The 23,973-nt window shown below is 40.2% G+C and overlaps 1 protein-coding gene across 1 annotated transcript in view; it reads left to right on the top strand.

The window, feature by feature from the left end:
• The first annotated feature begins 391 nt into the window (after positions 1-391).
• The window catches only part of LOC132329797 (pulmonary surfactant-associated protein A-like), a 49,160-nt gene continuing 25,578 nt past the window's right edge, over positions 392-23,973 (top strand). Inside the window, exons 1-3 of the mRNA XM_059851252.1 lie at positions 392-562; positions 4,899-4,972; positions 22,498-22,603. The gene's annotated coding sequence lies outside the window, so the exon portion shown is untranslated. The remainder of the gene's footprint in view (positions 563-4,898; positions 4,973-22,497; positions 22,604-23,973) is intronic.

The following is a 23,973-nucleotide window of genomic DNA, read 5'->3' as shown; positions in this document are numbered from 1 at the left end:
GAAACTTGCTTTTTTCATACTTGACAGTATGAACAGCAGTTTCACGCTGTAAATCTTGCTGCATAAAACTGCAGTTTCACACTATAAATCTGTAAACCATAAATTATAAATAGAGCCTATAGCTACGTGTCTGTGTGCCATTGCCTCATTTCTCTAAGTTTTTCCTATAGTAGTTTAACTCTTCTTTTAGAGTTGTTCCTGCAGCTCCTGCAGGTTGGTGATGATTTGGTGGAAGGCTCTTTTCTTTCTGGTGTGGAGCAGTGAGGTGCCACTCTCAGGGGCCCAAGCAGAGCTGGACGAGTGGCTGTGCTCACAGGAGGTGTAACAGTGCTCTGTGGATGCTGCCCTGGCAGGGGGCACTCAGTAATTTCATTTCTGCCTTTTGCAGGATTTCAGCCCAAGGACTGTGCAGGCCATTCACTTTGAGGGTCAAATGCTGACCACGTCCATGAAGTCTTGCAGCCTCTGAGTGGGGCTGAGCATGATCTTCAATAGCATCAGCAAACTGTGGGAGCTCCTCCCAGAGCAGAAGTCATTTGCTTTCCAGCCATGAAAATACAAGGTTGGTTGAAATTAAGCTTACTTTGAAATAAGCAGGAGATACTCTTTTGGCTTTAATGGCAGTGCATTTCACCCCTTACATTCTACAGCTTTTGAAATCAAGAGAAAAGACAGAGACTAAAAATTTTACTTATTTTTTACTAAAGCTGCCCCTCAGACATGATTGACCAGCAGGTATCTTTTGGAAGGATGGTGGATGCAGGTGCACTGCAGGTTTGTGCCTCAGTCTTTAGTGCTCTCTGCCAGTAGTGGTTTCATTTTCATTTTCTCCAAGTTAATTTCTTTTTCTGCAAATGTCCTCTTTTCTTTTTGAAGCTTGTTGCAATAAGAAGGATTTCCTTTAATTGTATTACCTATGATATAGTTTCTAATGAGTCTGAAAGGCATCAACATATCAGAGGATGCCTGCAAAAGGCCAGGCAAGCGTTGAACTGGTCCCCCTTTAAGACTTCAGGAGATTATATGCTGTTGTAGAAGCCCACTGTGCAATTACTTCACTCCCATTGTCACAGATGGCTACTGAAATTATTCTGTCTGATAGTGTTTGATGAAGCATTTAACATTTTGAATCACAGTGGACTAATACAATTCAGAATGAATCTTGAATATTTTAACTGGATTAAATGTCCGAGAATCTTTTTGTCTCAACGTGCCACGCTTTTCTACTTTAAGAAAACCCCAGGCACTTTAAAGCTATGGTATTAGAAATGCTATTTGCTGCTGAAGATGCTATAGAATGATGAAAAGAATCCCACCTTTCCTTGGTGGCTCTGGCTGTTCCTTTCTCATCATAAAGTACGTGTTAGCTCTTTCAGTCAGCTGAACAACCCCATTGTCCTGGGCACAGAAAAGCATGAAATCACTGGCAATCACTTTACCATTGTGTTTGGAGAATAAAGGACAGGACCTGACAAATGAGGCAGACCTTGAATCAGAAGAAGAGGTAGCATCAGATAATGCAGCTAAACAGTATGTCCAGCACAGATTAGCTCTGAGTGAATTCTTGGCCAGTCATTCCTCTGGCAACCCATTTGCCAAAGAAAGTCCTGATTTATCTTTCAGGTAGTATTGAACTTTATTTCTAGTTCTAAATATTATTTTGTATTCAGTTTTAATTAAGATTCGTGATTGTCTTATAAACTTCCAGGAATGCTCAGAGAGCACTCATAAAGCAGAAAATTATCTGGATAATTATTTCTCCTTACTCCCATCTTGCCACCCTCGTCCTGGCAGCACATATTTGTATCAGTATCAGTTTTCTAATGTAAAAAGCAGTGTACAAGGATTTGTGGGAAGGTCTTGGGATGAGTCAACTCTTGGCTGCTGTCTCAGCAGCAGAAGGCTGTGGTTTCCATTTCCACCCCATGTACTGGGCTGACACCCAACGCTTGGCACTGTCTTTTGGTGACAGGGGGTGTTTCACTGAGGAAGATGTCATCCTGAACATGACATGATGAACTTAGAGCTATTGTTTCTCCATCTGGAAATGAAAACCCCAAGGAATACTTCAGACAGTGCAGGAGCTTAGCTTAGGGCACGGCCAAACGTTCCCAAAATCATTGCTGTGGCAATTCACATGTGAGATGTTCAGTACATGACGTTTCTGCCTGAAGAGTTCCTGCAGCATCACTGTCTATATTGTTTTCATCAGTGCACAGCATCTGTTGTGCCATTTGTAAGGCACTCAGGTTTCTATTAGCACAGCAGAAGCTTTTCTTCTGTGCAAGTGGCAGGAGCTGTAACAAGTCAGCTTTGCTGCTGCCTCTTCTTCCCACCTCTGGAGAGGTGTATCCCTCCTGTTGCTGCGGGGAGAATGTCACTTAAATGTGTTTGCCAAGGGAAATACTGCAGCTGATTGCAGATTTTTTGGTGGTATGGAGACAGACATTCTTTAATTATGGTGCATGATGGAGGCTGGAACTAGGGGTCAATGCTGACAGTTTAAAACTGCCTTTAGTAAAGGAGATTGATGCACCTAGGGAAAATTGAACATTTTTGGCTCATTGTGATAGTCTGCTTTCAATCTGAATTAAAAAATAAAAATTACCTTTCTATTATCTGTGTCTGAGTCCCTGTTACCCCAGCTTTTCTGCAGTACTCTATAATCTCACTACAGATTTCTGCTTGTTTTCTTCCACTTGTCAGAGAAAGAAACAAGGAAAGAAATCTTTCAAGTATTTCTCCTTTTTCCTTTGGTTAAAAACCTGGAAAATGGCTGTGTGAGAACAGTGATAATAGCCAAGGACCAGACTTCAGCCCTGTGTTTTCATGCTTTTGCAGGGAACATGGTGATGATTATGAACTGTTGCAGTCACAGCCCATTAGCAAGTTTGTTCTCATACAAAGAGCTGATAGCAGATTTCAGATTTGGGGTTAGACACACACAAAGAAAATGATTCTGTTTGTTCTATTCTCTTCAGGCTGGATGCCACACTGTGAAGCACCAGCCTTGCTGCTATCAGTGGTGAACTTGCCTCCCTCCCACAAATCTAATCTTAAAGAGCAATTAAAAATGCACTATAAAAGTATCTTGTGATGTCCTATTATCCCTGGGCAGGGGACACCAGGATCCTACCAAGGTTGCCATCATGTCCTATATCCCCTGATACTCACAACCTCTCTGTGGTCACTTTGGAGAGCTCAATCTTCCTCTCTATCTGAGCTCAGAGATAACTCTTGATGGAATTTGGTGGGAAAACAGTTCTGAAAAGTATTTAAAAGTGAGAATAAATATATTGCTTGGTACCATGACAAATACCTTTCATCTTTTAGGTGGTATGAATGTGCAAGTAAATTGGAATGCAATTCTCATGACACAAAACTAAGCTGAAAACTGTAAATAAAATTTGTTTTGCAGATCTCAGAAATAAGAAAGCATAAAAGAGAGTCTGATATGTGAGCAAAGTTGCCAATAAAATAGACTCCTCTCAGGGAATTTAAGTAGTTTTCCTCTCTAACAAAAATATGGCAGTTAGATGCTCTGCCAAACTTTTAGTGGCTTAAAGCTCCAAGATCTCTACAGAAATCTGGAAAGGAGCCATTTTGGAACATGATTTTTATCAACAGGGATTAGAAGGAATGATCAAAACAAATCTGAAGTTTTAATAAACAATCAAGTTTCCATCTTCACTGCTAAGATTCCTACTTCCCTCTTACGCAGGTGGTACTAAATTGCAGGTAGCAGGTGGGACTCTTGTTCTTCATTAGACTTTAATATCAATTCATATATATTTAAAATCTATAACAGGTCTCATGAATTCAAATGAGACATCACAGACCACAGATAAAACTGCAATAACAGTTATACAGATTTTAGAAAATAGCCAACCCCAGGTGTTGACTCATGAATATTTATGCACATTAGACATCAATGAAGCAAAATAAAATTTAGACCTGATCCTATTCCCAATAAAATGGATAAAAACACTCAATACTAGAAAGACTCCTTTAAAAGACATCTGAGAAAAAAACAATTTTTCCCCATCTCCAGGTGTATCCCCAAATATAGGGTGTGGTCGAGGGATCTTAAAATGAAAATATGGCTTTCCTTTTTTTACTTCTTGAGATGGTTATTATTTTTCCTTAATTTGGAATATATTCTTGTCTAAATGCATGTAAGCAAAGCAATTTTTTGCATACAAAATTTTTTTAATTGTGTCACAATATTTGAGTTTAAGCATATATTCTTTGCATGATAAATGTCATGAATAACAGCAATCTCTGTGACACCTGTGAAAGGAAATACATACGTAAAAACAATTTAAAGTCAGTAAAGATTTTATTTAGATAGCTGGAATACAGCCAAATGGATTTTTCTCACTTAAAAAAAACCCCATTCATTCAAACTGGGGAAGTTTCTATTCCAAAAAATTCTATTTGGAGTGTCGTAGGGAAGGAAAAAAAAAACCAAGTCTGGAACTGAAATGCGATAGACACAAACACCTGGTAAAGTATGAGCTCTAGGTAAAGCATGAGCTCTAGGTCAGATTCTGACTTTATTTGCACCTTGTACATACCTGGATATTTCCATTAAGTTACATTGTTAAAGGTTTGTTCCATGGCACTGAGACCAGGATCGTGCACACGAATGCCTGACGAAATAGAAGAGACAGTTTGACAGATCAGGAAAATAGGACCAAACCTAGGCTTTATATAGAACTTAGATTTTCACTCTTCCCTCAATTCTACATTTTCTTCCTGAAAACAAAACTCTGTGAACCAGGGAGACAGTCAAAAGGGGAGAGGAAATGCTTGTGGCAATAAAAATAATGTAAATAGAGGTTCAGGAAACATGCTCACTTGCTTAGAAAGACCCAGATCTGTTCTTTTTTTCCTAGTGACCAAGGATGGCGGGGGAAGTCGTGCATTCTGTTCCATTTCCCAGGAGTCTGACACTATCCTGCACTGGCAGGTAAGGATTTACCTCATGGCAATCAGGCTGGCAAGTCTTCACTGTGTTCCAGGCTAAAGAACTGTACTGAATTGCAGGATACTGAATACAAGTGCAGTAGCCAGCAAGAGTGAAAAATAGTAGCTTCTCATCTGTTTATTTCAACATGACAGTTCTCTGGCACTAGAGAACAAAAAAAGTTGATTTTGTGAGGTGAGAGGAGCAGAGCTATGCACTCAGAACTTTTTATGTGTTCAGCAGCCTTTAGCTTTCTAATTTGAGTCAACTTCCAAAACTGGCTACAGTTCCAGGAACAATATTATTTGAATAAAACACATAAATGTAAGGAAAAATTTTTTTGCTAGTATGGGAGAAGTGATACCTCAGTTCACAGTGGTTTGTCTTGAGCATTTAATATATGAGAGTTTTTAAGTAGCCTTTATGTATTTGTGATGAAGGCTTTGAATCCCAGAAGGCTTACAGAAAACACTTAAGGATGTTATCCCGTTAGTGTTGCATTTAAAATATTTCACACTTAATTAGGTAACAGAAACAATATCAGACTTTGGTGTTTAAATTTTAATCTGGGTGTGGTCACAGTGAAAAACTAATGCCTTGATGGAAAAAGAATTATCTTGGGAATTGTCATACAATAGGGTCAAAAATCATTGTTTAAGTTCTGGTTTAAAGGAAATGCAAGAGGACATAAAAATTCTTTCATGTGCCGGATCAAATGAGAACATTAAAGTAGGCTGCCCATCTGGCTACCTTGTAGGCAATTTTGCACTTTCTTTCATTTATTTTCATTACCTTTATTTTTAACACAGAATAAAGTTCTTTTGCTGAGCTTAGTGTTGCATGTGAAGGGGTAAATGTCCAGGTGACACATGACAAATGTCACTACTTTATTCACTGCAACTGTGTAAGGAAGGGCAACCCAGTTTTCCTCACGTGCTGTCCAGGCTGAAAATCAGGTACAGGCAATTTGACATCGATGCCACATTTGGGATGTCAGTGGGAACAAGTGGCATAGGGAAGTAGAGGAGTTAGATGGCTCCTTGCATCCTAAAACCATGTGAGAGCCTCCTCTGTCTCTGGATATCAAGGTAAAAACAGGCAGTGGCAAACACCGTGGGGCATCTTTGCATCACCAGGGAATGGACTTTGTGTCTGCTTAGTCACTGTAACTGCTAACACAAGTCTGCAATATCTAGGGAAACAGCTTAGTGCATATTAATTTCTTGGAATCGCTCAAATTAAAGCAGAAAGTACAGTCAGCTTTCTATAGACTCAAACAATTAAGGCAAATTTAAATAGATTAAACACATCTGTCTGTACTTAAGAAGAAAAGGGATTAGGACTTAAATGTAACAACATAACCCTTGTTCAGCTGTATGTCAGGCACAGTTTGGAGCTCTGTGCTGCATAATGATTAAAATTCATACAGAAGTATTGCTAAAAGAGGGAAGACATTTCAATTCATATCTTCTAATTAATTGACAACTAAACATGACATAAAGACAGCATAAGAGAAGGAAAGGCTCTGAGTCATCTGATACCCTCGCTCATTGTTGCCATAAGGAGCAGCAGCTTTAGTTACAGTTTCATGACTCTGCACTGCTCGAGTTGAAAATTCACTGTGTGCAATACTTGTATGGAACCCAGTGAAATTTGGTTCCCAAAATGAAATGGGAATGCCAGAATGTGTGCCACATTCAGATGAGCAACTCAGATGTCAAACAGTCCTTTGGAGAGACCACGATGTTCTGTGTAAAAATCTATTTGAAGTGTACCAGGAGTACATTTAATCAAAACAGCAGTGCTGGAGACTGCTATGTGCTCTAGCCACAGAGCTGAGACGTGCTAATGAAGACAAACTTTGTACTATCCCCAGCAAAGTGCTTTAACTCTGACACTCAGCTGTCACAAGTGGATCTGGAATAGATTTCTTTGCAGCAGCAGCATGACTGTATTTGAGGGAACATCGGTGAGGGCAGGACAGCAGTGTGGGTGTTTCATGAGTTTAGTCTGTATTGTTGAGGCTAGAAAGCACAGCGTGATTTGGAGCCGAGAAATCAAAGTATTTGCAAGTGAGGAAGAAATCCCAGTTTTTTCTGACTGTCACCAAACCTGGTAGTAATGATATTAAATATGACATGCATATAACCACTCATGGCAGGGAAGCAGGTCGCACACAGTTAATCCCTTGCCAGCCCAGGCAGCAGGTGCGCCCCGCTGGTGTCTCCCGCTGTCAGCAGAGCGGCTCTTCCAGCCAGGAGCGGCCCTGGCATCGCCGGCCAGCGGCACCGCCCAGCCTCCCGAAGCAGCGGCCTGTGGGACCGCCAGGGCGAGGGTTCCAGCTCCGGGAGGGGATGGCGGTGCCGGGTCAGGGGTGGCGGAGCTCCCGGGCTGCGGAACCGCGGCGCTGCCGCTCCCCCTCGCGGCCGCGGCCCCGCCGGCCCCGCTCCCCGGGACACGTCAGGCACATTTGGGTTCGGAATCCTGGTGCTGGGATACCTCAGGCACATTTGGGTTCGGAATCCTGGTGCTGGGATACCTCAGGCACATTTGGGTTTGGAATCCTGGTGCTGGGATACATCAGGCACATTTGGAACACTGGTGCTGGGATACATCAGGCACATTTGGGTTTGTAACGCTGGAGCTGGGATCCATCAGGCACATTTGGGTTTGGAACACTGGTGCTGGGATACATCAGGCACATTTGGGGTTGGAACGCTGGTGCTGGGATCCATCAGGCACATTTGGGTTTCTCTCTGCAGCACCAAGCAGCTCGTGCAGTTGTTACTGCGGGCAGTCCCTGCTCTTCCTCAGGGCATTTGGAGGCTGCAGCAGGGCTGTGAAGAGAGGCAGGGCTCCAGCCAGGAGCTGTGCTCTGGGAGAGGTGAGAGTGTTGGTACCACACGTTCCAGTAGTGTTAAGATGAAGTGAGCAGGCAGCATTGCTTTAAACACAAGAGATCCTCTCCTGCCTGCCCTGGCTGCCTCTCTGAATTCCCCCTGACGTTTGACCGAATTATTTGGATCCATTCCCCCTCCTACACTGATTTTTTTTCTCCCGGATTTCTATTGTTTTATGAAGCATGTGACTATGCCAAATGAAATTCAGAGGGAAAATAATTAACTGATTTGTGTACCTAAAAGAAATATTATTGTCTAGAAGTATGTCCTGCATGAGGTACACAGCTAGACATATGGCCAATAAGCCACTTATTTTAGATAAGTGCTGCATATATTTTATGCTAATTATTTGCACAGATATTAACTCCATCAGAGACTAATTAACCAGTATCCTCAGATAACTTATGCTCAGTGTTCCTGATATCACTAGGTTAGATTTCTTGTCAAAAGAGTAATTGTTATGAATCAATGAAGAATTTTTAATGAAGAAAAAAAACATAAAAAAGGAATCCTGCATAATGTATTCACAGGTGCTGAGCTCAAACACCTGCAGTATGACAGACAAAGGAAGAGATCTGATATCTTTATTAGAAAGAAATTTCTGTCTTGTTTCCTTTCAAGGTAGATAATTTATTCATGACATGAAATTTAAGGAGTCCAGTAGTGACTTGTTTCTTTTCTTAGTTGGTCAAGTACAAATTCAGTTGATTTTAAATATATTATTTTTATGCAAAATGATAACAGATGTTGGAACAAATATTCCAGCATCACATACTTTTGTTCCAATTTTGAACTGGTTTTGACATTAGCTTGTAATATCTTCTTTCCTCCACTGGAGGAATCAGAGGGTTCAGGGTGACCAAGTGTCATCTGGGAGGTCTCACTGAGAAGTGACAGAAAATTGTGAGATTTTAACTTAATAGTCTGAAATAATTGTGGGGTCCACTAAAGTAAATCAGTTCCTGCCTTCTGAGTGTATTGAAAAAGAACTCGAGAAGGTTTGTGATGCATCACAGCTCCCCCAGTGAGGATGACCCCGGGCAGCTGATGCATAGCATGCAGTTTTGGGAAAGAGCTGATTGTAAAACGTTCCAGTAGCCTTGTACAGACAGCTGCCACTGTAGCTTTGCCAGTGTAAAGGGACAAAAGCACCATGGTTCCTTCATTCCTATACCTTCTAATCTTAGTGTGTAAATAGAGCTGGAGCATATGTGTATCTTTTCATTATCACCATTCACTTATACCATTGCTGCCTCTTATGCTCTCTGAGGTTTTTATCCTCTATAAGCCTTTTATTCTCTCTGTGACTTTGCAAATGTACTTCACAATGCTTTGAAGATTAATCCCATAATTAAAGGACATAGTTAAATAATAAACTTCTGGCTTGCTTATACTGAAGGGACATGTGCAATCTTCAACCATAAAATTGCTTCTAAAAGCGTATTTCACTCAAAGAAACAAAGTACCAGCAAATATTTTCAAAGGAAGGATTTAAAGCTGCTGATTCATGACATACCACCTAAGCATGAATGTTGGATAGTATGCTTTGTCTGGAATACACTTCATTTAAGGTGTAACGTTTAATTCATCTCTACTATTTTTATATGGCAGTAGAAGTACCTTTCTTTCCTGTTAAACAGAAAAGGCTTCAATTTCCCAGTATATCAAGGTAAGAAACCACAGTGGATTCATGAGGCAGTGATATGTGCTGAATAAAAATCTAAATATCCTACAGAACAAATTACTCCAATCCCTATTTGATGCATTGTCTGCCAATAGACAACCAGGTCATAAACTCATTCAAGTTCTATTTCTTCAGTTACCAATTTTCTGTGATACCTGCCTTTATTGGAGAAGCTGCCCCACATCCCCTGCCATAACAAAGTCATCCTGCTGGCTGAGCAATAATAGACTAAGCAGTCCAGCCCTCTGCCAGGATTCAGCAAGGCACAGATGGAAGTTACAGTCATCAGATGATTGGGCAGCAGAATACCCTGCTTCTCCTCATTTGTATTGAAGTGTTTCACCTGGGGGATAATTTTATCCACTTGATCTTTCAGTTTTGGCTTGAAATAGAACCCTGGTGGTGACTTTTTATAGTTAATGGTCCATCTAAGACTGCTAGGACTTTCCTTAACTTGCAGCCATAGGAAAAAGAAAGGATGTGTTAAGATCAAAATATTAATTCTGTCCTTTTTTTTTTTTTTTTTAAGATAAAAGGATTCATTTGATAGAGTATTATAGGAGTACTGAGTGAAATACTGTCTATCCTGTGAGCAAAAGCCTGAGGGTAGAATGGACTGTCTGATAACAAATGTTTTGCTGAGTATCAAAATACCTGTAGGAAGCATGATCTCATTGAGTAACTGAGCAGTACATGTAATTTTGATTTAAGTCAGCAATATCATAAGCATTACTTAAAATAGATTGAACAAAATGCTGTAATGTACTAACTCTGTACAGGCTGTATAGGGTAAGGGGGAATTTTGGGCAAATGCAGGGGAGGGAAAAGAAACAGTGGAAAAGATTTGATGGAAAGGATTTTACTGAGTCTGAGGCCTTGATCAGAGAGGGGGGATCAAGAGAGTGCTTATAAGCTGTGGGAGGTAAAGCTGGTCAATGACCCAAGGATTATGGGCACTGCTCAAAAGGTCTTGGCCTCAATATAGCTCAGAGAGCCAACATTGCTGAGGTATTTCAGTCTTATAAACTGTCCTGCACAGATATCTCTCTCTCTTTCTTTCTCATTCTCTGCCTGGAAGAAAAAGCACTATTTTAGTTGCCCTGTGTGATCTTTTAGCTTTTGCCTGTCACTGCTGTAAGGGAAAACAAAGAATTGAAAAGCAGTGTCCTTTCTATGGAACGGGTAGCAACAATCTTGTAATCTCTATTTGAAATCTATTGGTAACTGGAAATAGAAATAGAGTGGTCTTTCTCTTTGAGTTTAAGGAAAGGTGCTGGACTGACAAGATGAACTCTTGGTACTAGTGTTTGTCCTCCTGGGTTTCTCCTAAAAAAGTTCCTGTTACCATAAACTCAGCTTTCTCACTTCGTAATTACTGCTCTTAGTGAGGTCAGGTTGAAGCCTGGTTTGTTATCTGGAGAGCCATAGAATTTGGATTTCTTAAAGGCTGTCAGAGGCTGAAAATAAAGAAACAGTTCCAGTGGGAAACATTTGACAAGAGCAGTGTTAAAGTCTGTTCTTACGGGTCAGCCCTTGTGAAATCCCAGGGTAATGAGATTCTGACAAAGCATAAGCCTTCTAGCAACTTATTTTAATGTCTATACACACACACCCACACGTGTGTGTATATATATATATATATATATATATATATATATATATATATATATATATATATATAAAATTTATATATATATAAAATTTTTATTTTTTTAATCTTTGTACATCCTCAGAGCAGAGTGTGAAGGGAAGGAGGGGGGACAGGCAAGGGATGGCCCTATTCAATCCCAGCCTAGTCTGTGCTTTATACAGAAAGAGGGTAGTAACTAAAGAACTAACTTAAATGAGAGTAGCAATCCCGCACCAACTGAAGTACTCTGAGGAAAATTTTAGGAGATTCTGTGATCTTTGTAAATAATTGCTCCTCATTGTTGAAAAGCCAGGTGGCATACAGAACAATCTGCAGCACATGAGGCAGCAATCAATGCAGGGTGCTTTTTCCTTCCTTCCTGTGTCAACACTAAGCTTTACATTAGTTTTGGTTTCTCTTGTCATAATTTCATGTGTGGCAGGTGCCATTCCTGCTTCCTGCAAACTGGCACAGCTAAGACACCACCAAAGCTCCTGTTAATTCATCCATGGTGAACATGTGCATGAATGAAGAGTCTGATTCTAAGGAAAGGGGTTATTCTGAGGATCTTTTCATACAAAATTTTAAAATTACTTCTTTTATCTCTCTCTTAAGTTTTTAAAGATAAGGCAGTACATAATTTGCCAAAGTTTTGTTTCTTCACACATTTGTATTTTAGATATCAATCATGGAACTCTTTTTATGCAGTATGTGTTCATACCTTGTTTTGAACACTAGCACTGGTTTTTAATTCTTCTCATTTCCTGTATTTGTGCTATTAAAACAGAAAACCTGAGACATAAATGACTGTTAGAGCTGATACAAAATTTTTCATTAGACAAGTATGTAATTGTGACTGCCAATCATAAATATTGTAAAAATCTTGGGTTTAAATTGTGTAGTGTGAGGCCACAAATACAGCAATTCATTTTCTTAAAAATTACTGGCTACCTAAAGATTGTGGTTGCACAAATAGCTCTGTGCCATGGAAATGGCAGGAAAAGGATGTTCCAGGGCTAAAAATGTGCCCCCATTTTAGTACAAATTATAAATGATTTAGAGGACAAATTCAACAAAGTAGCTCTTTCTACAGCCATAAAGTGACAATGACCAAGACTGAGGAAGTGTTCGAACATTTAAAATTTACCAGGACCTGTTGGAAAAAACAAAGAATAAAAGCTGTATGAGTGATGAAAGTTCTGTTTGTATGTATGCATGCAATGCAGTAATTCCTAGTGTGGATGCTTAGCTTGCCCTTGGGCATTTTGAAACTTGCATGTGCCTTATGTTGCATCCAGCTACCCAAGTGCAAGCAGCAGCTGAATGATGCTGCTACCACCAGTTTCACATCCCCCGGTCCTGGTGCAGTCCCTGAAGGAAAACTGCCAGCCCAAATCCTGCTCACACTTTCAAGCAGCCCAGTGTTTGTGTACTAATGAAGACACGGTTGCTTTAAAGGAGAAAAGATATGTTTGGATATGCAGTTATTTATTTTATGTTTATTCATGGCTCTAGCTTCTTAAGTGGATCCAAATGATTGCTATTTAAATTATGTAGTGCTATAAATCTGTTTAAATCTTTTGCTCAAGAATGCATAAATAGAAAAATACGTTGCTGGCATATTTCTGATCCCATCATAAAGACTCTTCGCCAATTTTTATTTGAGAACCATTTCTGGCTAATGTAAATCTGGCTGCCCAAGCTTCAGTGTCTTCTAACCTGCTAAAAAACTCGAGTAAGTACTCCAATTCAGCCTTGTCATCCTGGTGGTGTTGTAGCTGCTTGGAGGCTGAAGTACATTTCTTTAAACTAGAGTCTCCACAGCGTTTCTGCAAAGTAACTTTACAATGGCATAACAGAGGAGGGAAACCCAGAGCCATTTTCACTAGAATGCTGACCTGCTCTTGCAAGGTCTTGGAACGTGTTAAAGCAGAATTAGAAGCTCTCCAGGTTTCCCTGAAAGGACGATCCCTGATGACAAGATGATTTTAGCCCTAAATCAGATATGAGACTAACATAAGGAAGAAATAGAAAGAGGTTAAGATCTAATCTACACCTAATACTAACAAACATGTTAAAATAAATTCAGGTTTGTCATTTCTGTCAGATTTTAGAGGGTAGAAACTCTTGTGTTTAGACTCTCTGTAACCAGATATAGGAGGGCAGCCTGTAAAGCACTGTCTCCTGTGAGGCCACAGGAATGACTTGGGGTCATTATTCTCCTCTGATAAACAGTATAAAATCTGATTTTTCAGTGCTTGAGTAGTGCTAGCTTCATATACTGCCAAGATTTTATTCCTTTTAAACTGGGTTAAGAAAAATCAGCTTCTCTGTCATTTTTCAGAATCTTTCTCTTAGGCCTCATAATTACTGAAACTGAGTTAGTAACTTGGCACACCCTGCTTTTATTAATCAGGGCTCAAGGACTAAGTCATTGCAATTTAGATGTATGTGGAAATAGTTGGAAGACACAGCTGAAGTCCTCTAATGACTACTTGTGGTAGACAGCCTTATAAAGCCCTAATAATATTTTGATTATTCAGCTCTGATGGCTCTAATATTTCTGAGTTCTGGGCTATCAATTAGTAAAATCACAAGACCTGTATTTTGATCAGGGAAAAACAGTGTATGAAATTGAAAAAAAGCATCATTAGTTCTTTTACCATTCTGCTGTAGGTAGGGATATATCTGTTGAATGTCTTCCACAGCAGCCCATAATTAAATATCCGCTTTATACAACAGATGATAAAATGACAGCTGGGAGTGGGTAAAAAATGCTGGGAAATCCAGATGGGATCTGAAGACCATGAGCTTGAGGAGAATATATTGCAAAAGAAAAATATTTTCTGTTTGTATTTCAGATTTTGTATTTACTGCTAAGTTCAGCATCATGCAAATTGACTCAGAGGCATGAGCCAGAGCTCTTGCATTCCACAGAAATATTTTCCTTGCTTTCATTATATTTTTGATCCCTCCTAAATGTAGAATGTGTGTGGGCAGAATTTTCACAAGCATTGTTGCTGGTGTTATCAAATACTCCAGAAGCCTGATTATGATATACATTTGGTCTCTATTATGCCATGAATTAGACATATCAGTTAATTAGTTATCAGCTGCTGTTCCTTTGTTTGTACAATGCATTTATTTACCATGAAAAAAATTTAGATTATTTGTTTAGATTAATTAGGTAAATGTACATACAATAAAGTGGCATGGGGGAGGAATTGGAGATCATTCTACTAATTGCTTAGTGGCTAATGGGAGGGTGAACTCCAAAATTATTTCTGCTTGAAACTTCTAAAAGCAACAAAAATCATGGGGAAAGTAACTGAGTGCACTCTCTGCCTCTGATTTCCATTTTGTCTTCTTTTGGTGGAGCTGCATTCAAAAAAGGTTCCTTTAAAAATCAGAATCATATTAAAATAGATGAAATTCTGATGGCATACCTAGTGTAATAATGATAAATTTAACAGAATAGGTGGCACCCATTAAACATGTCTCCTCATTTACAGAGGGTATGTTAATGGTCACCATCTTATTATTGAAATTTTAAAATTCTGTCCTTGACATACACTGGAGTCATTCATACAAAGCAGCTTACCTGTGCACATCTACCTCTTTTCACAACAAGAAAAATGAATCTGTATTCCAGAGATCCAGTCTGGATGGGTTTTGGCTGCTAATTACAATATCATAAGCTTAGAAATTGGATTTTAGTGCAGTTCTGTTTGAACAAACTCAGTGACTCCAGAGCAACTGTGAGCTCAGATGCAATTGGGCATTACCTACAGCTAATGAGTCAAACAGCAAAAAGGGTGTTGAGACAGGATTATAAGGGCTGAATTTTGCTTTCACAGGAACTTCAGGGGCTTAGCAGAAATAACCCCAAAATTATCAGTTAAAGCCCTCACAAGCTCAGTGAATAAAGGATTCCAAGCCTGTGGGACATTCTGTCCCATCTCTGAAGCTGTCCTGTTTTCAGGGGACATGACAAACCCTTAACTCTGAGCAAGGGGCAGACAATCTGGGAGTTACTTTCATAAGAGTTTAAGAGTGACACAGGAGCACTCGTTTTATGTGTTAAAAGGCAGAAATTCAGAATAAAAAGAGGTGATCAACCCACTTGGATGTGATATAGTTACCTTATGGAGCATGGGCAGCTAAAGAGAGCCAACAGCTCTTCCACTAATTTGGTCATTAACCCTTGCAGGCCAGACTGAGCACTTCAGTCCCAGGAACAAGTGGCATCTCTGGCACTGCAAACATGCTCCAGGCTGTGGCCCTGCTCAGAATGCAGCTCCAGGCAGACAGCAGAAATAGAAAGGAAGTGGGGGTCAGAATGGATCCAGGTGCAGTAAAGTGGCTTTCCTACAATTTATCTCACTGGAAACTATGTTCAGCTATTCTTCATTAAAATTGTGTTTAGTACAGTCCTCAACCTGCCAAGCATGGAAAGAATGTTTGTGAGCATTGCTGATCTGAAGGTTTATAAAAGCTCCTGATTTCATGCAGTTCTGTGGTAAAAGACTAGAGGAACATGAGGGCAGCATGTAAAATGAGGGTGGAATATTCCAGAGGTAATTATTCTTCTATGGTTCTTTCAGTTCTAGATTACCATGATTAAATGGGCTCTGGTCTGGTAGTGAATTAAATCTGTTACTAGTGTTGTTGTTTCAGAAGGTTTTTCATGAATCCTTCATGCCTTTTTCTAAGGCAAACATGGTGCTGTAAGATACATAGCCCAGTTCAATATTTTACACTAAGATGGGAAGAATCTATGAGCATTTCAATTTTATTTTTTTCCCTAGAATACAAGCCAGAAGGAAATAAAAGGTCAAAAAAAAAAAAAAAAGGGGGGGGGAAATTCTATAGACTTAAGAAGGTTTTTTCAGTCTTAATTGTAACTAACAATTCATTAGCTATCTGGGAATGCTCAGGCAACATCCTTACCGAGCATGCTCAAAATGACCTACAGTTAAAGGATTTCTGCTCATGATTAAGGTAATTAGAAATGCCTGTGTTAAAACTAAAAGAAGCTACTCAAACAATTACATCTTTCTGGACCCATAAAAACCATTACTCTGACTCCTGTTAAGTTCTGCAGAAACCTTATGTTTCTAGAGGGCTAGAAGATAGAAATTTAACTTCAGAGAAGGTCTGAAAATTTCCCACTACCAAGTTGAGTTAAAAATAGAACTCTAATGCAAATGTAGGTGTCATAAGAGATTGAGTACTCATGAAATGAAGCTGCTTGCAAGAAAGTACTATTAAGGCATTAAACCAGTGAAAAAAAAGTGTAGAAGAGAAGGTTACTAAGGGTTATGAAAAGTCACATAATCCATCCCTCTGCCTGAAGGAAGGCTAGAAGAGTAGTGCCTTCAAAGCCAGCCTTGAGGCACTGTGCTTTACAGCTCCACTGCAGCTAATTAGGCAGAAAAATTTAAACCTTTCTGATTCAAGCAAGCAAGACTCACCACCCCTGCCTCAGCTTTGGCCACCGATGGTGGCACATCTGTCTGTCCATGCTGGCAGGCAGCTGCGGGTGCCACGGGAACGATGAGGGAGCCACAACAGCTGGTCACAGACACGTGGTGTCCTGCAGCACCACGGCAGCTTCAGTGGCAAAGAGGAGGCAGATTTGTCCTTCTGCCTCACAAATCAGTCACTGCATTAGTCCTTCCCAAAAGCCTTTCATATTTACTAATTCTACCTCAGTTATGGCTTCACACACCTCAGTGTGGCTTCACACCAGCACTTGTGGTTTCCTTGTAAGCAGCCTGGGGAGGATGGAGGAAATGCCTCTCAAATATCCCACAATTGCACCCAGTTCTTAATCCTGCCATTATCCTCTTAAGACAGGTATTTCAGTAATTTTTTTTTTGCCTTGTTTTCCTATTTTTCTCTTTAAAAATGTCACTGGCAAAATCATCTAATGCTATTTTATGCAAATATGAGGAAAAAGGAAATAAATGTTTGCACTTGGCAGAATTTTTTAGAACAGCAGAAATGGTGTGGAGGATAATAAAGATAGGCAGACTAAGATAAAACAGCAATTTTCCAGTCAGAGGAGCCTCCAAGCTCAGCTAGTAATAGAGACTAAAGTCAAGACATGCTTCTAATAAGGCCAGTATTAACTCACCATAATTATACCTTGCAGTAATGCCACTTCATCATCATGGCACAGCTATAAATAGAATATCATCACTTCACGTTTTCTAAGAAACTCAATACATTCTGAAACAAGGTAATAAAAATCTGTGATTCCAAATAGTGACATATTGCAACTGCTATTTACCACAGAAACTCCCTTAATAAATGCAGTATTAAGGGTTAATTTTATTTCAGAAGAGCGACTGAATTTTTTTCTGAAATGATAAACTTATTTATTTCTGATGCATCTAGGTCAGTGCTTGGTCAGTTGTTTGGTGCATGTGGAAAATTGGTTTCTGTGTCCATTATCCTGTGATGAAAGAAGAAATCAACTGCATAGCACTGAAATCTTTTCACTGTTTTACCTCTTTCCATCGGGTATCTTTCCAAAATCTGCCTGGGAAAACTGCACAGAAAGCAATGCCTCGTTTGCACTTAAATCATTTTATTAGGGCCAAAAGGAAGACTTAAAGGGCCACTCAGCAATCATAGGAATTCATTCAAGCAGGATCTAAATGCAAATGTCTGAACTTCTTGAATATATTCAGTTCTGGAGTTCCTGTTAAGATCCATAGGTATCAAATATTATACTTTGCATTTGTAGTAAAAGACCAGGGTTTCATTTTATCAGTTATAATCTGCACCCTAGTCATTTTAAGAGAAAGCTGCAAATGTTGGCAAAGTTGTGAGATTAATTATTTGCTTCATTTGCTTCATTGCACTGTTTCTCTTCAGCTTTTCTGATTGAACTCACTGGGTCATGAAGAGCTGAGGTTCTTTTTAGAAAATGTGGGCTTGGTGGAGCACAAAGCACAGCAGTCACAGACATTAGAAGAGCTGGGTGGCAGGGGTCAACCTTTTCTTACAGGAAGTAAAAGGCCCATAAAAAGTGTAGGCAGACAAGGTAAAGTAAACAAACCTGATGTGAGGGGAAGAAAGGCCCAATTCCTCTTTCCAGGTTGAGATAAGGTCCTTGTTTAGACAGGGGAGGTGATGAAGCCTAGGCAGGGCATTCTGCTAGATGCTTCCCTCATGCAGCTGCCTTTTGAAAGCTGAACCAGAAGGAGCTGGGGTTTGCAGGGGATTTGGACAGGTTTTGTTTTGCCCTCAGCTGAGGGATGCAGCCAAGATGTTGCATGCCCAGTGGTGATTACTGATGGCATAAACAACAGCAAATTATTGTGTACAAGAAATGCACTATTCCTCCTAGGAAAAAAACCATTTCCCAGAGTTACTGCAGCTTTTTCAGAGATCTGACAGAAGTAATTCTTCAGTAAAAAGGGTATTGATGCAAAGGCCATCTCATGGGGTATCTGGTTCCAGGACACATTTGATCTTGCAGCCCTAGATCTTTGAGGGCTGCAGAGCTGGAAACCCCTTTATAAACATTCATTTGGAACAGCAGCACTCAGCTGCACTGACATCAAAGCAAGTTGGCAAATTGGCCATGCACTTGTGTGCAGTGCCCTCACACGTGGGGCACTTTGGCAAATAAGGTGGCCTTGCTCAGCAGGCTCCCAGAAGCTGCCACTCTGCTCTGCTGTGCCGAAAGTAATTTAGATGGATTGTGTTTCTGGGTCCTCTTCATCCTTCTGTTCCCAAAAAGCAGGAGTGCTAGTGGAAAATTATTAAAACCTGATATTTTTGAAGGTGACTTGAGACATCAAAAGCACTTCATTGCCAAGCTGCTGGGCCCCTTGCTTCTCCAAGGCAGTCAGCAGAGAGTAGTGCTATAGAATAAATAGCAGCTCAGCATAACCATCACCTGAAATGGATGATATGCAGCCAGGAGAAATGCTTAAGCATCCTAATATTCAAACTGAGATCAATAGAAACAGAGTGGTAAAGAGAGAACAGTGGACAAAGGTGAAAGTGAAAAGAGGGATCCTGCTGGTAATTTCAGACTCTAATCTACCTGTCCCTGGGCTGTCACTTGGTATAAATGTGCACGTTGCTTCACACATTGCCAATATATCATATGTAATCTTTTTTATTATAGTGCATAAATGATGTCCCCATTATGCCTGTACTGCATCTCAGTAAACAATTCACTACTTTAGCATTCCTGCTTGGATTCTACACTGAAGTTTGTCAGCTACATGAGTCTCCATTCACCCTGTCATCAGTGAAAATTAACTTTCTTGTATGCTGCTCTTATCACTTTTAGACAAACAGAAACCGTGTTTGGTGACTCACTAACAGGAAGAGAACATTCCCTCTTACTGTGAGGTGATATTAATGACAGTAAATCTTCCTGTGACCTTAGTTAGCTGTCATTTGCTAGGCAATTCCTGCGTGTCTGAAGAGCTGTAATGTAGCCTATGGTTATCAAAAATAAGATTAGAAAAGGTTGAGTAAAAATGATGATTCTTTTTTATGTCTTCTCTTGTTTGCATGAAAGCTGTTGGGGATCTATTTCATATTTTTCAGAATTCTGTCTATTTAAGCTAACATATTTAAATTAGGTTTCATTAAAATAAAAAAAAGGAGTGGTAGGCTTTCAAACAATTCTAAAAACAGCCCTCATTGAGGCTATTGAAAACTCTGGGGCATCAAACTTTACAGAAAGATGAGAGCTGTGTTTGAGCTGCAGCAGAAAGGCTCTCCAGAAGGTTATTGCTCAGCTACTGGAGCAATTCCTAACAGAAGCAGTCTGTGCCAGAAGATCCTGTTCTATTATACACTTCAGCTGGTGGTGTAAATTGTTTTTAAACCAGTGCCCATTTAAAGATTATTCAGACTGTCCAGGAGAAGTGACTGGCAGAGTCACAGTCATTCTTAGAGCACTGGAGCTGCAAAGCTCCTGCCAGACAGGACGTGGCTGAGAGGTTTTGGAGACTCCAGGGGTGCTGTCAGAACATATTAACAAACCCATTTCTGCATTTCTGCCATCACATCAGGATGTCTTTGGCTCGCTCTCTTTGGAAAGATTTAGTGTTTCAAAATCCTGGGTCTTAAAACTCTTTGTGACTTTCATATTTTTGGCAGCTAGCTTTTAAGAGCAGTTAGGATTCACTCCCTAATATTTTCCAGATACCAAGACATATTTTGTGGAAAGCTACTGTAGACATGCAGCAGCTTTGATTTCTAATGAGAAGCAATGCTATAAGGTTAATGACAACAGCTAGCTGTTTGGTTTGTTCCATAAATTACCCAAACCAGAGGGGAGGGGGTTAAAATCAAACAAAATTTCCATTTGGTTTGAGACTATTTTGGTTTAGTCCATAATGTGAGGAAATTGTGCATGACAATTACAAAAGGTAAAATTTTGTCTGTTGTCCTTGTAGTCAAAAGAGTCAGATCCAGAGGAGGCACTGGAGGGAAACGGGTTGTTGGGCATTGCTGCCCATCCTCTGTGTGACAGCCTATGGCTGCCTTGCAGGGAAACAGCAAAGCCTTGGAGCATTCCTGTAAGGGAGGTCAGTCTGCACAACAGCCTCTGCCCCATGGCTAAGCTGGGAAACTACTTCAAGATTATTCAGAATTTTAAAAGTGGTTTTGAAATAAAGAGGATGGATAAGTCAAGACAGAATAGGAAGTTTTTGTACAACTCACATTTTTGGCTGAAGTGAATGCAAGAGGACTGGTAGATATTAATGGAAAGTAAGTGGTACGAGCTACTTTGCTTGAGTAATTGCAATTGTATATAGTTTGTTTGTAAATATTGGCTGTTATTTTTTTTTCTTTTTCTATTTCAGTATTATCCCTGTCAGAGGAAAGCTTTGCAGTGTCTCAACTGTTGGTCAAGCAGCCTGAGTACTTTCATTAAATTCAGATTTAAGAGACAACTATTTGTGGAAGCCAGACTAGTTCTTTCATCTATTTGTGTAACAACTTTTGAGGGTAATAACTGGGGGAGGTGTTAGTTTGTAGACATTCCCTGTTATCTCCAACTGTATAAAAGCATCTGGTTTATTAAGGCTTCTATATAATATTTGAATTTACACAATAATAATATCAATATTGCTTCAGCATAGTGCACTTGTTCAGTTCAGAGTTAGCACAGAGGAGTATGGAGTTAGTGCAGACAATGTAAATGAAGCCGCCCCTCATGCTGTTCCACAGGAAGCTCTGGTACAGCAATTCAAACTGTGCCACCCTGTACTGCAGTGCCTCTTAGCCTGAAATGTTCACTGACAAATTCTGTGTCCAAGGGAGTGCAGCAATGCACAGTGGAGTTTGTTTTAGTAGAGGTGAAAAGCTACATTCCCCTTTCTCTTTATTTGTTTACTAAAAATTCAGAAATGTTGATTCTAGAGAAGTAGCAGTTTAGCACAAGAATTCAGTTGACTTTGTTGCTGTTGAATCCTAAATATTTTAAGAACACTTCAAAAGCAGTGGTTTCACCTCACACCAGTCCTGCTTAGTGAGAGCTCAATCAGATCTAAGTTCTCTATCACAGCATTTCAGGCCTCAGTTCTCTATAGATGTACTTATTAATGTATATGCTAAAAGAAGCATATGGCTTTGCAAATCAGGGAAGATTTTATTTAGTAATAGAAATTTATTTAGAGATTGCTCATTAATTCTTTAAAACAGCTTTTGGTTACAAGTATTTGCTTAAGTTTATGCAACATAAATTGCATATAACTAAAACTCAAATTATTTCTTATGAATAATGTATTTGAACAAATACAGGCCGTCAATGTATTTGCAGATCATTTGTAGTCAGCTCACAATTTTTATGTCTGAGCCCATTTTTTCAAGTTGTTTACTCCTTTAGGTTAGAAGTGGGATTTTATATGTCTCCAAGTGTTTACTATGCAAGTTTCAAGATGTATGATTTACTGCTTGAGGTGCTTTTTTCCATTTCCTTGAAAATCTCTGGGAGTCCACCTGCCTAATATCATCCTGAAACATTTATTGTGTTTGAGTTTACTGTGCAGGTAATGGAAAGGGAAGCGTAAACTGATGAGAAACATTTCTCTGCTTCTTGTGCAAATATTGAATTCATGCAATGGCTGTGCTATCATCTAATAAACTCTTTTGCATTCCTCCTATATGAAAATGTATGTGTCCAAATATTCATGGCTAAATAGACTCGTCCTATGCATGAATTAGCGTAATTCAGATTAAAGCAGTAGAATAAACCATGAGAAATATTTCAAGAGGAAATAATCTTGTTGCCAAGTCATGTTTTCTGAAACAGAAATGTTTCTTTCAGAACAGTTTCTGAGCACCTGCTGGAAGTGTTGCTGTTCTGGACCCCAATGTCCTGGTGTAGTCTCGTTCAGCCTCACACTGGCCCTTCAGAGCTGGCATAGACTCAGGTACTTCTCATTTCTTTCAGCTGATCCGTTTCAAAAGTTCCTGCTCACCACTCTACCATTTGCTGGCCATTCAGTCACCCCGAGGCTCCAGTCACACTTGTGCTTTGAAAGGGACAGCTCAGGGATGACAAGCCCATGAAAATGAAATGGCTTTTTTCTGAGTCCCTGCTTTTCCTGGGCAGCAGGATTTCCTGGGAACCAGAAACTCTGTGGCCAAAGGGCTGCTTGCCCTCCCTGTGAGGGAGGTTTGCTGTTCCAGTGTGCTGGGGCTGGGAAGGGACACTCTGTGTGTTGTTCTCTCCCACCCTATGTGTGTGTGCAAACGCTGCTGGGACAGAGCCATTCCTGCATTGTCCATCTGAGCCCCAAGTGCCAGGCCAATAAATGCCTTGGGCAGGTGCAGCAATGAATAGAGCATGTGCTTTGTCCCCAGGGCAGAGCAACTGGCAGTGAGGCCACTCGAGCAGGAAGAGCAATCAGGTCATAGCAGGCAACCAGGGATTGCTGAGCACAGGTCAAGGACCACCATTTGAGCTCCTGGTTATGAGCCTCAAGCTTCAATCAGGCTCAGGTCTGGCCTGAGCAGTTACAAGTGCAGCACAACCTTTCTGCTAGCCCTAGTGTGCCACACTCCACATAGGATATGAAATCAAAAGCTATACAGGCCACAAAAGTTTTCACAGTCTTCTGAAAAGCTACTTAGAAAAAAATGTGCTTTGTCATTTTTATCTGTGCTGTGTAGTACTCTTATGGCTGTGCTGACATTTTCTGCTGTGATTTTTCCAGTGCAATTTTCCTTCCTGATGGGGAGTTAAGATGGTTCCTAATGTGACTAGATAAAAAAAGAAAAAACAATGGTGTTTGAAAGGATGCTGTCCATTAATATACCTTGTAATTAGTTGGCCCTATAGCTGTGTTCAAGAGGCAGAATTCCATAACCATTCAAATAGCCTTCTTGACTGGTGAGAGTTTCCTGTCAATCCAAGGGATGGGGGGAAGCCAAATGTGGGGGCTTTCCCATTCTAGTCCCTATCCACTCAGGTCTCTGAGAAAAAATGTGTCATGGACCAGTTTCCACAGATCAGTGGCCACCACCCTCTGCCAGGGGACTTCGTTGCCAGGACAACTGTTGCCAAGACATGCTGCTTTTCCTAGGGAACCATTTCAGAGTGTTATTTCTGTACAGCAAACCATCTCCCATGTCTGTTGTTATACCCACGTGAGAAGCTATCAGAGTTTTAGCTCCATGTGGAGACTGGGAAAGAGCAGCAAGGGAAGACAAGTCCAGTTACCAAAGGGGAATTTGTGATCCTAGAGGGATCTGCACATTTGTGGTCTGTCAGACTATACATGCACTCTGAAAACAGAGG

Source organism: Haemorhous mexicanus, chromosome 7, assembly GCF_027477595.1.
Source record: "Haemorhous mexicanus isolate bHaeMex1 chromosome 7, bHaeMex1.pri, whole genome shotgun sequence".
Classification (NCBI taxonomy): Eukaryota; Metazoa; Chordata; class Aves; order Passeriformes; family Fringillidae; genus Haemorhous; species Haemorhous mexicanus.
This window is presented reverse-complemented; position numbering and strand designations above follow the sequence as displayed.